Raw genomic sequence first — 14,901 nt, forward strand, 5'->3', positions numbered from 1 at the left:
TATTCTGTAAAAACAGCAACAATTTTATACCATTCAATCCCTACACAACATAGTAATTTATAAAATGGGAATTATACTTGTTCAAAATGGCAAGTGGAACAAAAGGAGTCCTGTATATTACATAAAAGTGAAGACTAACAGGATTAACAAGTATCTGAATTGGAAGGCATGTTAAAATTTAGGCAAAGATAAATTCCATGTTACTCTTTTTTCCCAGCCTTGCTTACATCCCACCAGGAATAGTGACACCACAAGTTACTAAGAAACCTCACGGCATTTCCATCGTATTTACAGAAATATTTGAATCATTACCTGTGGATTTGAATCCGACAGGACTTTCCTCCGCTACATTGGAGATTTGTATCCACAAAATCTCACTACAGTGAAACCTGAAAAAATAGCCCTTTCCATGTTTCTAATAAGACTCCTTTAGAGTTCAAATCAGACTAAGAAGTTGCCTTTTGTTCCTTACCAGGTGAAAAACACCCCTAGAGAAAAAATAACCTGCCTTAAAATTAGATGACAACATGTTACTCAAGCAAAGAACCAGGTAATTGCCCAGTGATGGTAATTATAGACTGCAATATGGAAAATTAATATTTGCTAACCAATGGAAAATTTCATATGTTAAACTGTCATAACAGTGGGTTTTATTATTAGACGATGTTGTACTTTAATTGGAAAACTTTGGACTTGGTGTTAAAAGGCCATAAATTGATTTTTTAACTTGGCAACCATCTGCTGGTGATTAGGGACCAGGCGCTTATTTTGCTTCATCATCTACAGAAATATGAACACAAATTTTTAAAGGCCAATTTGAATTATATGTAAAATAAATCCATTTATGCTAAGATACTAAGCAAAAATTAGAAAACAAAGTATCCACCTGCACATCATCTGGGTAGGATCTTGCTTTTTGGATTATTTAATCTTTCCTGTGCCTGCTATTTTTTCTTAAAATAGAAGTGGTAAAAGGACTTATTTCTTTGAGTTTTTATGAGGAATAATTAAGATAATGCTTCTAAATCACTTAGCACAGGACTTCACAGCTAATAATGCTTAGTGAATATTACTTCTATGATTATTATTTATTAATTAAAACACCCTAGAAAGAAGGAAACTTTTTCTCATGTTGCGGATAAATTGTCAAGATAAACCATGGGCTCTGATTTACAGCTCTACTGTGAAATAAAAAAAGAAAAAAAAATTGAGCCATGAAGTCATCCTTGGAATTAAAGTAAAGGATATAAATGGTTCATTTGGAAATATAAAATTTAGATTTACATAAAAGTCATTTACACTTTATTTTGAACAGCACAGCTTTTCTCTAAAGTCTCATATTTTCTCTGTGACCTCTTAACAGATCTGCCGAAGAGTAGCACTAGTTTGAAATGCTGCTTTGAAAACTCTAAATAATGTATGCTCTAGGGAAAAAAAGGGGGGTGCAATCTATGTGTCTATTCTGATTGGAGGTACAAAGTGAACGAGAAAATATTTGTGCATAAAAATGTTATATTCCAATAAGAGAAAAACAACAACCCAAAAACACATTTTGAAACCCTTACTATAGGTTCATAAAGGCAAATGGAACTTAAAAAGCTATCTAGTGCAAGTTTTTATTTAAGGCTTAAATCATTTCTGGAACATTCTTGCTAGCTGGTCATTCAGGTTATATTTGCATACCATCAGTGACTGGAAACTTACCACTTCCCGAAATCATTCCATGCTGAAGATGGGCAAGAAGGGTGCCATGGAAGAAGCACAGGTTTCTGGAGTGGGACGCACTGGGTTTGTATTCTGGCTCAGCCATGCATAGTGAGGGCCTTAGCAAAAACAGTCAGGCTAAGTCTTAGACTCCTCATGTGTAAATGTGGGTGATGATCTCTGCCTCTGATAGTTTTCTGTGTTAGCTCAGTTAGGCCAGTTACTTAAACACTAAACTAGCGGCTGTGAAGGTATTTGGTAGAGGTGGCTAACATCTACAGTCGGTTGACTTTAAGTGGATTACCCTCTACTTAATGTGGGTGATCTCACGCAAGCAGTTGGAAGGCCTTAAGAGCAAAAACTGAGCTTTCCTGAGGAAGAAGAAATTGTGCCTCAAGACTAAAGTGTCAACTCCCGCTCAGTTTCAAGCCTACTGGCCTGCCCAGCAGACCTCAGACTCAACGCTACAGTATCAACTCCTGGCAAAGTTTCCAGCCTGCTGGCCTGTCCTATGGGATTTGAACTTGCTTGGCCCCAGTGTTCATTCATCTCTCTCTCATATATTTATATACATACGAATTGGAAAGTATTTAAAAATCTTGTAGGCAAAGATAAATCCCATCTCATTCTTTTTCCCAACCATGCTTAAATCCTACCAGGAATAGTGACACCACAAGTTTCTAAGAAACCTCATGCATTTCCATTGTGCTCACAACAATATTTGTATTGTTATTACCATCATTACCGTATATTATGTCTAATTATATATAACACACATCTACATAATACATTAACATATAATATATATTAATTATGCATAATTAATATATAATATATATATTCTTTAGGATATAACATATCCTATTGGCTTTATTTTTCTGGAGAACCCTGACTGATAGACTACTTCACGGGCATAACACTTTGGAGGATAAAAAGGCACTCAATAAATCTGACTCTCCCATGGCCCCTTTCCAAACATTATTTGAAAATTGTCGCCCTGTAGCCTCTGCTGCTAGTCAAAGATCTAATACAGTAAATGCAATACCTGATCCTAGGTTTTTATATTTATCGATATAAATAATACTATTAGGACAACTGGCAAATTAAAGGGTCATCCTTAATAAACGTGTGTGAGAGAATATTCTTGCTTTTAGGAAATACACACTGAAGTAATGAAAGGGTGAAGGGGCATGAATTATGCAACCTACTCTCCACTGGTTCTGGAAAAAAATGTGTAATAAATAGAGAATCATGAAGCAAGTGTGGCAAAATGTTAAAAATAGTTGATTCCAGGTGAAGAAGATACAGGAACTCTATGTATGATTCTTAAAACTTTTCTGTATGTTTAAGATTATTTCAAAATAAAAAAGTTAAAAAAAGGCAAAAGAAAAAAGTAAGTAAAATGGCATAGATGAACCCAAAGCAAAGCTTTGGTCTTATCAGCAGTTCTCTCTGAGCACCTGGACTAACTCGTAGCAGGCAGCACCCTTGGGTTAAGATTAAAGGCTTTAGCCTGCCAGGCTCCCTGATAATCCCGTTCCTTACACGCTGACTGAACCCAGAGCCACATTCAAAGTGGAAAGAGAGGGTCAGCATCTCAGATGATCAGAAAGGATTTGAAAATACAGAAGCATGTAGTCATTCTTCCATCACCAGCTTATATTCTCATATTTGAGTAATTTAATATTAATTTTAAAACCGGATGTAGTTTAATAACACTTGAACTCAGTCTGTTTTTCCTTTAACGTATTCACCATTTATGTATCATTTCAAGATGTTTCCTAAATTCTAGCTCATTAAAGCTTCCTCTTGAGTGAAATGAGGCATGAAGATCACCCAAAAGTCCCCATTTGATGAAATACCCCCAGAGGACCACTGACTTTGGGGCATTGTAAGGAGGCTGTCATCTAAATGCAGCATATCACTTGAACAGTAAAATGTTTTACAAAGAGTAAACTTGACTCAGAGGATCACCTCAAAAACATTACAACTTCCAGATGAGTTTTCCTGCCGTTTTCTCTGATGCAACTAATTGTGACCCACCTAATGGAAAGAAAAGGCCACACAGATCCTGCTGTTTCCAGAGCTAACCTGAAATCTCCCAGATTTCTCTCAAAACTTGGCTTCCTAGAAAATGTACATTTGATTACACTTCAAGTCCAATTAATTTCAAGTCCAATTAAAGTAGAACCGACAGAGGTTTGCCTTTTCTCTTCTCTACTGTAGAGTTCTCTTTGGATGTATATCTTGTGGGTTCTTTCTTGTCTTTTCTTGATGTCTGGATGCCTGTGGCCTCATAGCTTTTCTTGATATCTGGATGTCCAACCAGAGAGCTGAAACCCAAATTAGGTTCAGATCCTTGCTCTGTGCCTCTTCAGAAACTACAAAGACTTAGGTGAGAATATCTATTACTGACTGCGAGTCTTCTCCTAGCTCAGTCACTCCTGGTCCCTGGTGCCCTGAGTAAGCTAAGACCATTATTAACGTCCAGCTCACAGTAGCACGCATATCATCCTTCCACACCACAGGACAGCCACAGACATCTGAAAATAATGTACTAACTGTGCCCCTCTGTACATCTATCTTGGGCAAATCTATCATCAAAATACAGAGGAGAAGTTAAAGAACTGTGGTACTCATGGCTTCAAAGTTCAGGAAGAAACTGAAAAATGGATTCTCCTTCCAGATTTCCAGATGGTACAAAAAGTCCTGTTCTGTACAGTGGGCAAGACATTACCTTCAGAACTATAGCTTTTCTGCTAGAGCACAGTTCCAGATTGTCTCATTTTTTATTTCAGAGTCAGGATTCTTCAGAAATCTCTGCTCTTTAATTTTGTTTTTGTTGTTCTTGTTGAAGTGTTTAAATCCATTAGAATAACAAGCTTTTTCTCCTTTCAAATTTTTCCCATTGTCCATTTAATCAATGTTACGCATAGCTGCCTGATTCAGCTGCCCACATTTTACTCCTTTGCTTAAACAAATAAATTAAATAAAACTTCTAATCACAAGCCTTCACATCCAGAATGAATTTCAACCTCTTCCATATGGGCTCTAAGTTTCTCTAGAATTTGCTACAACTTCCTTCTAGTAACTTTTTCTCCTCCCTTTACATCCAATCTCTCCTCCACTCCTGACAAACTGTTTCGTATGATGTCCTCCAAGTTTGTGCTCTTCCCCCTTGCTGCCTTTGCTGATGGCAATCCTTAGCCTGCAGTGTCATTGTGACCTCCACCTGACAAAATTTCACCTTTCCTTTAGACTCAGTTTCAGTGTCTCCTCTTTTCTGAGCCCTTCATGATCACCTCAGATATTGATTCTCTTCCTACTCTGTATTCCTGAAGTAGTTCCCATATGGCTACAGGACCTGTCCTCCCACTGTGGACCCCAGGAGCCCAGCACAGTGTCTAGAAACACAGATTCTAGACCCAGATAACACAAGCTCAGTTCTCGGCTCCTCCATTTCCTGGCTCATGATCTGAGCAAGTTACTTATTAATCTCTCTGAGTCTCAGTTTTCTCATCTATAAAATGGGGATTTTCAAAGGTACCCACTCTATACACAAGACTAAATGCATTAACATAAAAGCACTTAGACTAATGCCTTACAATGCAGTACTGTCGTCCCCCCTTATCCATGGGGATTCATTCCAAGACCCCCAGTGGATGCCTGAGATGGCAGATAGTACCAAACTCTATGTATACTATGTTTTTTCCCACATGTACATACTTATGATGATGTTTAACTTATAAATTAGGCACAGTAAGATATTAACGACAATAACTAATAATAAAACGATTATAACGATATACTATAATAAAAGTTACCGTAGATCTTATCAACCTCAGTATACAATTTTTTTTCTTTCCTTATTAACTTGAGAATTTTCACGTTTTCACTTAAAGGAAGCACTTTAAGGCTTCTCTTTGGTACATCCAAATTGCTAGCTTCACTACTCTTCTGCTTTGGAGTCATTATTAAGTAAAATAAGGGTTACTGGCACACAAGCACTGTGATATTGTGACAGTTGATCTGATAACTAAGACTAAGTGACTAACGGGCGGGTAGCATGCACAGCATGGATCCACTGGACAAAGGGATGATTCTCATCTTGGGTGGGATGGAGCAGGATGACCAGAGGTCTCATCACACTACTCATAACAGCATGCAATTTAAAACTTGTGAACTGTTTCTTTCTGGAATTTTTCATTTAATATTTTCTGACTGTGGTTGACTGTGGATAATTGAAGCATGACAAGCAAAAGCATGGATAAGGGGGGACTACTGTATTCACTATGTGAGTATTTGCCAATATTCGTGTGATTTGTGCACACCCTCCACACACATACAAACACACAAGGCTGTACATATAGGGACTCTAAAAGTACAGGTCAAACTAATATCAGACACATCTAGGCAGCTTCTGAAGATCATCTTTTGATTTTCTACAGTGATTACTCTAATGCACTGATAGAATTGGGTAAACTGATTTTTAAGATGAAGTCTCATTAAACGTTTCTTTGGTTAAAGATGAAGAAAATCTTAAACTAAATTACAAAAAAATCCATGAAGTTATCTGAGGTAAGGAAAGGAAAATCTTGTAAGACAGGTATTCAAAACTACACAGGAGAACTTGGTGACACATCACCATAGAACAGAGTTTGCATGACACAGCTAAGAAGATAAAACAGCCCCTTCCAGGTCTGCAGGTTATGCATTTATTGAGCTGGAAGGTCTCACAAGAAAGTCAATGGGCAGGACCCCAGGGGTCCTAGATTTTATTCCTGACCTTATCAATTACTCCATTTTGAGTATAAGAACTCTTCCATGTTGCCTAAAATAAAACCTTGGTGGTATTTTTCCCAGGGAGTTTTTCCGATTTGTAAAATTACATATATCAAATTGACACAAGGGTTTAGAGTTAAATCACATTATTATGTTTTTAATTAATTGCCTTTACCAAAAGAACTAAAAGTACATGAGGTCAGGACTACATAACCACTGAACACATATTTTTCCACCTGTCAAAGTGGAACTACAATAGAATCTTTAGGCCTTACCTCTCAATATTTGGAAAAGCAATTAGTACTGATCACCACATTCTTCAGTTATGTGTTATATACATGGAGGAATAAATCTTGAACCCTTAGTTTGCTGTACAAGTCCTGAATGATTTTCTCTACTTGTCCTTCTGATCTCAACTACTCACCTCCCCCAACCGCAGCCCAATTTAGTGGTCATACAAAAGTATTGCACTTTTCCCAGAATGCACCCTGCCCTCTCTAGCCCCTCTATCTTTGCACATGAGCAACCTCTTTTTCCTTCCTGTCGTGGAAACTCCCACACATCCTTCAAATTCCAGTTCAGATGTCATCTTTTTCTTTCTGGATTTTTCTGAGCAGGTTAAACGTGCCCATCTCTTATGTTTCCATAATGCCATGATCATACCTCTGTTTTCCTACTACTACCATTACTTTTTTATGTGTCTACTTCTTGATTTAACTGTGAAGCCCCAGAGGACTGAGATGTGGATCAATTCTTCTCTTGGTCCATTGTATCCAGTACAAAGTAAGTCTTTAACAAACACTATTTCAATGAGTGCATGGATGAACTTCGATCACTTTTTCTCAATGGAACATTAAGCTTTCTGTCTATGTAAATCTCCCACAGATTCAATATATATTACCTTTCAATAAAGCAAATCAGTTTTAATTTTCATTTAAAATGCCATGGCTGTCACAGACATCCATTTATACTTTTGAGGACACTTTCTTCTTTCATTTTAAATTCTCCCTAATATTACTTGGTGTTTTATGGACAAGATAGCTGCTCTGAAGCTAAGTGCTATGAATCTAAGTTTGACAGCAAAGTAAGTTTTCTGAACTTCAGAACTGTTCTTTTTAATCAATAATTCCTCCCACCAAATATCCATCCAATAATCACAGAGATTCCCATATGCACCACAATCCACTGGAGCATTTTCTTTTCCCCAATTTCATCAGTGTAGCCATTAATCCATTCACCCACCCATTCACTAGTCCATCCAGCCCTGTAGCCAACAACAGCTATTTAAGCACTTATTGTCTACCACCATTGAGCTCAGAGCTGGAGATCCAAGGATTAAAAAGGCTGAGGACCTGTCCTCACAGAGCACACAGTCCACAGAAGGCAAGGAGGCCAATTACAACAACCACAACAAAAGATAACACAGTGATTTAAGGGCTACTAGAGAAATGTGCAAAGTACACTGGGTGAAATGCAGGAAAGCAGGGACTCTCTGATGGTTTGTAAAGAAAGATTTGAAAGTACTTCAAATGCCATACCTCTAAGGATCCGAAGATACCCTGGTGCCACCCCAGATCATCCTTTCCACTGACTTCAGCACAGGAACAGGAACATCATCCTAACCTTTCCATGGTATCTCTCAGCTGCTCTCAACTATCTTCGGGAAGCACTTTATTTGAAAACCAAAGAGCCCTTTCCCCTTCAGCCAGCCTGTGGGGTGATGAAAACATGGGAGCTGAGCCTATCAGTGCTTCTATCAAGCAGCTGAAAAAGTTGTAGCCCATGAGTCATGGCTCTTTTCATGTGTTTCCAGATCTGTGGGAGGAGAGGCCTTTGGCTGGCAGCACTGGCAATCTAACACCTAGGATGATCACTTGGGAAAAGAGACGAGTTCAAACCACCAGGAGAGCTAACAATCCTCCCACCGCCCTAAAGTGTGCAGATCCCCAATGCTACTGCCAGGCCATGCCTCAAAATAGCGCGAGAGCCAAAACCCACATTTTCAAAAAAAGGGACAAATAAATTAAGCCTCTGCCACCCACCTCCCTTATGTGCTGTGAAGGAAAATCAAATGAAATAAACAAGCAAATTAGCAGCCGGTATGAGCTTCAGATCACGAATATGTTTTGAAGGCCGTGCCAACCAGTTCTTCCTGAATTGGATTTGTTCTTGTTGGGAAAATAATAATTAGTAATTGTACTACTAATATTAATGCCTAAAATCTATTGAAGCATGGTACCAGATGCCATGCTTACAACTTACATGCACATCTTATTTAATTGTCACAAACCGCACGAGGTACTACTAGAATCCAGAGTTTTACAGATGAGGGGTTCAAGGCTCAGAAGCGTCTAACCAATTTGCCAAGGTTCACACCTGTAGTAGGTAGCTGAGCAGAACTTATGCCCATTAATATCTTAAAAATGTTGCTCTTAAACAATATACATCCCTAAAAATGAAGGAAAATATTAAAGTAGAATCGTTAGAGCATGGACATTGTTCTCTATCATCAGTTATTAAGCAGCCCATAAATTCACGTGATGTTCTTGCAATTCAGCAACGTGGTCCTCTTGACCTAGACTCCTTCCCCCCTGCTCTGTATTTGTACAGAATAGTAAAAAATACTTAGGACTTCAAGGTTGATTAATCACAGAGGAGAAATTTATTTTTCCCTGTTGTTCCCAGTTTGCTTAGGCCATGTTTTAGTCAAATTACTACCTTTCTATACATGCACTTGAAAATGCCTTTTTTTCCCACGAAGAAATTAGTTTTAAATTATTTAGCATAATTTAGAAAGAATTCCTCATATTTTTAGAGGGACAAATACTTTCAGTGTCTGTCCTCTGCAGCCTAAAGGATTCCTAATGAAGACAAACATAACTCTGTAAATAAATAAAAAGTGAAAAATCAGGAATTTTTGATTTAACAAGGATTATTCTCCCTCAGAGACAACATCCAATTTGTAAATGGCATATGACAGAACAACCTCAAAATATTGCATTAAAGGCACTTGGAGGGAAAGTGCTTTAAATAGCTTCTATCATTTTTTTTTTTTAATTTGAATTGGAAATCTACCAAGAACCAGCCCTCTAGCAGATCGCAGTGGTTTCAGGTGGGCTAATGAGTAGACCAGGGAAAAGCCTTCCCGTGGTACTATGAACCGTGAAGAAGAAAGAAAGGGACACATGGCTGTTCCCATTCTGATGCCTTAAGGGGGGGGGGGGGGGGCGGTTGGAGAGGAGAGAGAGGTCTCTAAGGAAGCCTGAAGCCTTCCTGCTCAGGGTGCCTTTCACCTAGCATCATCAACATGACCTTGGAGTTCATTAGAAAGCAGAATAACGGGCCTATCTCAGGCCTTCTGAATGAGAATCTGCATTGTAACACAATGCCCAGATGATTTCCATGCACTTCGAAGATTGAGAACCACCTTTCCAAAACACTCCATCACAGTCTGCTTGAACACCTGTCAGGCGCAGCAAGGGCTGATGCCAGCTGAAAACAATCACAGTCAAGTATGACTGTCCCTGCATCCTCACTTCTCCTTCTGTCCCCATGTCCCCAAGTAGCAAAGCATGACCTACGAACTCTCTACTTGTGCCTTTGTCTCGCCCATCTCCCTTGTTTTTCCTTCTCCGTGAAGATGACAAGCTTACTGTTCCAGAGCATTGGTAGTTGCTACATCTCCCACATTGTCACATGGCTGTCTCCTTCTCAATAGTCAGGTTTTAACTGGAATGTCTCCTCCTTGGAGAGGTCTCCCTAACAACTCTCTTCTACATTTCCCTGAATTTACTTTCTTCATTGGATTTACAAACCCTGAAGATACTTTATTTGTGTACTTTCTGTGAGAGAATGAGAACAGCCTTCCCCAATTGCCTCTCTTCCTTTTTTATCCCCTTTTTCCCTACTTCCTCTGCCCCTGACCCTTGACTAACCAGCAAACGGCAAGATTTATCAAAGCAACTTTCAAAACAACTGTTCTGACAGTTTTGTGGATGGTTTTACAACGATGACCCTGAGCAAGAGGCCCAATGACAAAAACAACCTCCAACCATTCCAACAGCAAGAATTACAGCAGCTGAAGATGAAAACTGCTACCTGAGCCAGACCACAGGACAGTACCCCTCTCTTCTTCTCACCCTGTAAAATTCCAACCCTACCTTGACTTCGAGAGTCACCTGCCTTCCACAGCAGGTGAATGAAGCCTTTAACCTCTTCATGAGTCACTTAAATTAGTTTCCTTTGACATCATTTATTATACACCTCCGTCCATTAGAATGTAACTTCTTATAGTCCTTATCATTAGGATCACTCCTTCTGGTCCCTCACCATCACTACAACTTACAATGCCTGTCACATGGTAGGTACTCAATATTCGCAGGCTGACCTTTGTTTTAAAAGGGAAACCAACTTGCTCCTAACACCAATATAATTGGTTCTTAACTATCATGTGAGCTGACCACACGTCCCCTTGCTCCTTAGAAAAGACTATTTCATACCCCCTAGTTATCTTGCTCTTGAATGTAACCCCAATAAATGAGGCTCTTCATGATCTTATTGGCACTGGTTTTATGCTCTTAATTACCACCTAATTCTGCCAGTGGAAAAAGCATAGTGGTCCTTTTGTATAGACAAATGAATCAGGACTAAAGTTTACCACACTTGAAAAAGGAAGCCACAAAAACTATCCAGAATCTTTCATTCCGGGAAAATGGTCACTTAGTACTTTGGTAACCAAGCTCATAATAGTAAGCACCATTCCCCGAACTCCCAAATACCCCAGAGCCCAGGAAAGTCAGTGAAGGACTGCACAAGAGATTCTAAGCTACCAATCAGAGGAAGGAGGACCACAAATTGAATTCTGCCATTTTGTGTTCATTTTGCTCAGCTCCCTACTATTTCATCTAATTAACTCCTCTATAAGAGGAGGTTAGGGCTGTTACTTGAGTTTGGGTACCCAACGGTCCCATTAGGTCCAGGGAAGGGGAGAAATACAAACCCCAACACAGGAACTTAATCCCCTAGCAGTAGCTGCACCTAAATTAGTGGTTCCTGGTATTGCTATTTAAAGAGTAAGCCCGATAGGAGCTCTGTGCTCTTCTGACACTACAATGTTTAGACTCATAAGCCCAGACACTGTGCTTAGAGCTAATGTCCTTAGCAAATGCACAAGGCACAGCTCTGATCTCCCTACCTAGAGACCAAGGAACAAAAGAGGAACTCCACTTTCCTCCAAACACAAAGCTCCATCTGATGGCAAACCGACTGAGCAGGGGTTGGACTTGAGCTGTGCAGAACAGTTAACAGGCCATTACGTCAATCCAGGAGCAGAGAAGATGGGGAGAATGGATATATTTGAAAGCTAAAATGGAGTTACAATTAATATGTACTGCAGATGATGGTATCTATGAACATATTTTTAGAATTCTTGTTATCATATTACTTCAGTCACCAAAGCATAAAAAATTAGTTCCAACCCTAAGTATCAAAATAATGTTTCCTAGACACTAATCATTTTCAACCTTTCCCTTCTTTGTTCCACCACTCTACCTTATGCAAATCTCCATTATATTATTCCAAGGCCCACTTTTGAGAGTACATTTAAAAAAGTTACTTATGTCCATTTAGGAGGAATTTTTTTTCTTCTGGAAATTGGAAAATGCATGTCTAATGTTTGGGTTAAACTGATATCAAGATCTATTTGATAGCACACTAATTTTTTCACTAAGTTCATAAATAACTTGGATAATTTACCCCATTTTAAAGTAGGAGAAAAGCATATCACGCATAATGCTATCTGACCTGTGCAAATAGAAGATTTTCTTTCATTTACCTCTTAGAATTGGATTTATCTGCCAATTTTTTCAACCCTCCAAGACAAATTCACACACATTTTAGTAAAATGCAATTTCTTTCTGGTCTATTCTTGGTAAGTCAAACTGATTCAGTAAGATGAAGTGTCGTTAAACCAACTTTACATAAAGCAGTCAGAAGTGGCAGCAGAGTGGCTTGCTCTATCATAGGTGCCTGCCTTTAACCACACCCAATGCAGTAGGGTGCTTTTTACAACCAACTCCAGGAACAAGATTTCCGATGACTACTGTTATCTTTCCTCAGGGTGGGTCATCACAACAGTAGTTTATGCCCTTGGTGATTCTCAAGTGTGTTCATAGTGGCTTTAATACGGTCCTTGAAACTAATTAAGTTAAGTGCTCACAGGTATTTTGATAGAAGGTTCCTCCTCATTCAGCAGTAGAGAAAGCCTTTATTGATTTCCTGTCAGTATGGGTATCTTCATCTCTAGCTTCAAGTCACGTCCATTTCCAGGCCAGAATGCTGGTCTTGTCTACCCGAAGTCCATTTTCTAAGTATACCAAGTCAAACTTAATTGCTCCACCCTCATGATGGCCTTCTTTAATTTCAGTCTCATCTGTCTTCAACACTTCTTTTTTCTGACTCATCCTCCTTAGTAAAACCTATTTCCTTTCTCCCTTCTTATCTCCTTTTGCTCTTAAACTCTGCCTCTAGGTCAGTGAGGGCACAAGAATGTGTCTTTGGTTAAAGTACCAAGCACATTCTCTCCTACAGCATTAACATACCAAGGTGAACCACTCAATATATGTGATGTTGACAGATTCATTGCAAGGCGTGAAATAGGAAAAAAATGGAAAATTCAAGTACAGCAACTTCAAAAAATATCAGGTAAAGTGAATATCATTAAAAGAACTAATTCCAAGAAGTGAGAGATCAATCATTAATATTTTTTCTATCTTTATGTAATATAGAATCACCATTATTTTATCCAAGGAAATAAAACAGAGTGGGAAAGATTCAAGGCAGAGTTGACCCTGTTGAGATCAGAGAGTTGAGTAGAGCAAGATTAGAAGAGGGTAGCAACATGTTGTAATGGTGTGTGAAACTACACAAAGCTGGTCTTGAATCCTGGCTCACCTGTTACTGTGTCACATTGGGCAAGTTACCTAAACTCTCTGAGCCTTGATTTTGATTTATGGAGAATAAACATAATACTTCCTCACAGAGCTTTTGAAAATTAAAGATAAAATATGCAAAGCGATTACTACATGCCTGTGGATCAAAGGTACTTTACTATCTGAGAAATCCTAAAATCTTGGTATCAGAAGCCTACTATTTTGGATTTTTGAGGTGATGTAGCTACAAGCTTCAATGTTGGCCCTGATATCCATTTCTATTCTGGTTGCTCACCATCCTCTCTTAATGTACGCAGAGCTACAGTCAGTCACAGACCACGATCACGGTCTCCCATACAGACCACAAACACTCCTTTGTGTTCATCTTCATTTTCTGTACCACCTCTCCCCAACTCCTTCACTTCTCCTTATTGATCTAGACCCAGTTCTTCCTGGTTTGTGAAGTTTTTCCAGATTGCACTGTTAACTCACCTTCCTCTAAATATCTATTATGTATGTACCCTGTGCCTTGCTGATACCCTCTGTTGAGACTTGACCCAGGTATTTTGAAGTATCACCAAAGGGAGTCAACACGGACTCAAAAATATGCCTAACTGCTACTACACTCTTCTGCTCCTCCTTCCCTCTTTGTCGGTAACACTGATATTTCAGGTAGGTACTGCTACCTCCACTAGGTATGGATGCCTCTGCATGACATCTGTGATGCTTTCACACACTACTTGGTCTGGTTAGCATATATTCTGGACAATATTCCTAAGGCAAAGTGGGAGACAATGCTTCCATTCCTTTTTGGTATCCTCTATTACGGGTTAAAAACTTTGTGCCCAGTATCTTATAGGTATAAGAATAATATTTCATGAATATTAATATCTTACACAGTAATTTCAGTTCTACGTCACAGCTTTTTATTTGTGCCTAAAATTCCCAAATGGTGAAAAGAAATGCTATGTTAGGGACAAATTCAAGCAGCTCACCACATCACTCCTGCCCTCTGATGACTAAGACTTACTTATGGAATCACATTTGTCTACTGATTGTCTTTGTTTAGATTGTATTCTCCTAGGAGGTCCCCCCAGCCCTTCAAACCCATCAACTCTGGCAGCTGCTCCCAAAGAACCTCAGGTATTTCCAGATATGAATCTCCTGAATGGACGTAGCTTGGGCATAATCTTAGAACACACAATATTCATATCATTTATGGTCTTCATTTTACTCAGTCATTTACTCCTTCTTTTTGTAATTTGGTCTTTTATGTGGTTTTGTCTTATCTCTGCATCTAGCTTGTAAATTCCTTCAGAACAATGAAGGGAGTATAACAAGCCCTGAGAAGCAAAGCACTATGTTAGAACATGGTAGACATTAACAAATGTTTTCTGAACGATTTTTTGAGGCAATGTTAAATGAAGCAATAAACAGAATTTCAAAGTTATTTGAAGATGTGGATGAAAGGAAAAGAATGGGCATC

The 14,901-nt window shown here is 38.8% G+C and overlaps 1 protein-coding gene across 5 annotated transcripts in view; it reads right to left on the reverse strand.

Annotated features, from left to right (window-relative positions):
* The window catches only part of LINGO2 (leucine rich repeat and Ig domain containing 2), a 1,114,992-nt gene that overhangs the window by 267,657 nt on the left and 832,434 nt on the right, over positions 1-14,901 (reverse strand). Inside the window, exon 1 of one of the 5 annotated variants that reach the window (XM_070495518.1) lies at positions 8,025-8,201. The exons of the other annotated variants lie outside the window; for them this stretch is intronic. The gene's annotated coding sequence lies outside the window, so the exon portion shown is untranslated. Of the gene's footprint in view, positions 1-8,024; positions 8,202-14,901 lie in introns of those variants that run through there. 5 annotated transcript variants of the gene reach the window in all.

This window comes from Equus asinus, chromosome 23 (assembly GCF_041296235.1).
Source record: "Equus asinus isolate D_3611 breed Donkey chromosome 23, EquAss-T2T_v2, whole genome shotgun sequence".
Classification (NCBI taxonomy): domain Eukaryota; kingdom Metazoa; phylum Chordata; class Mammalia; order Perissodactyla; family Equidae; genus Equus; species Equus asinus.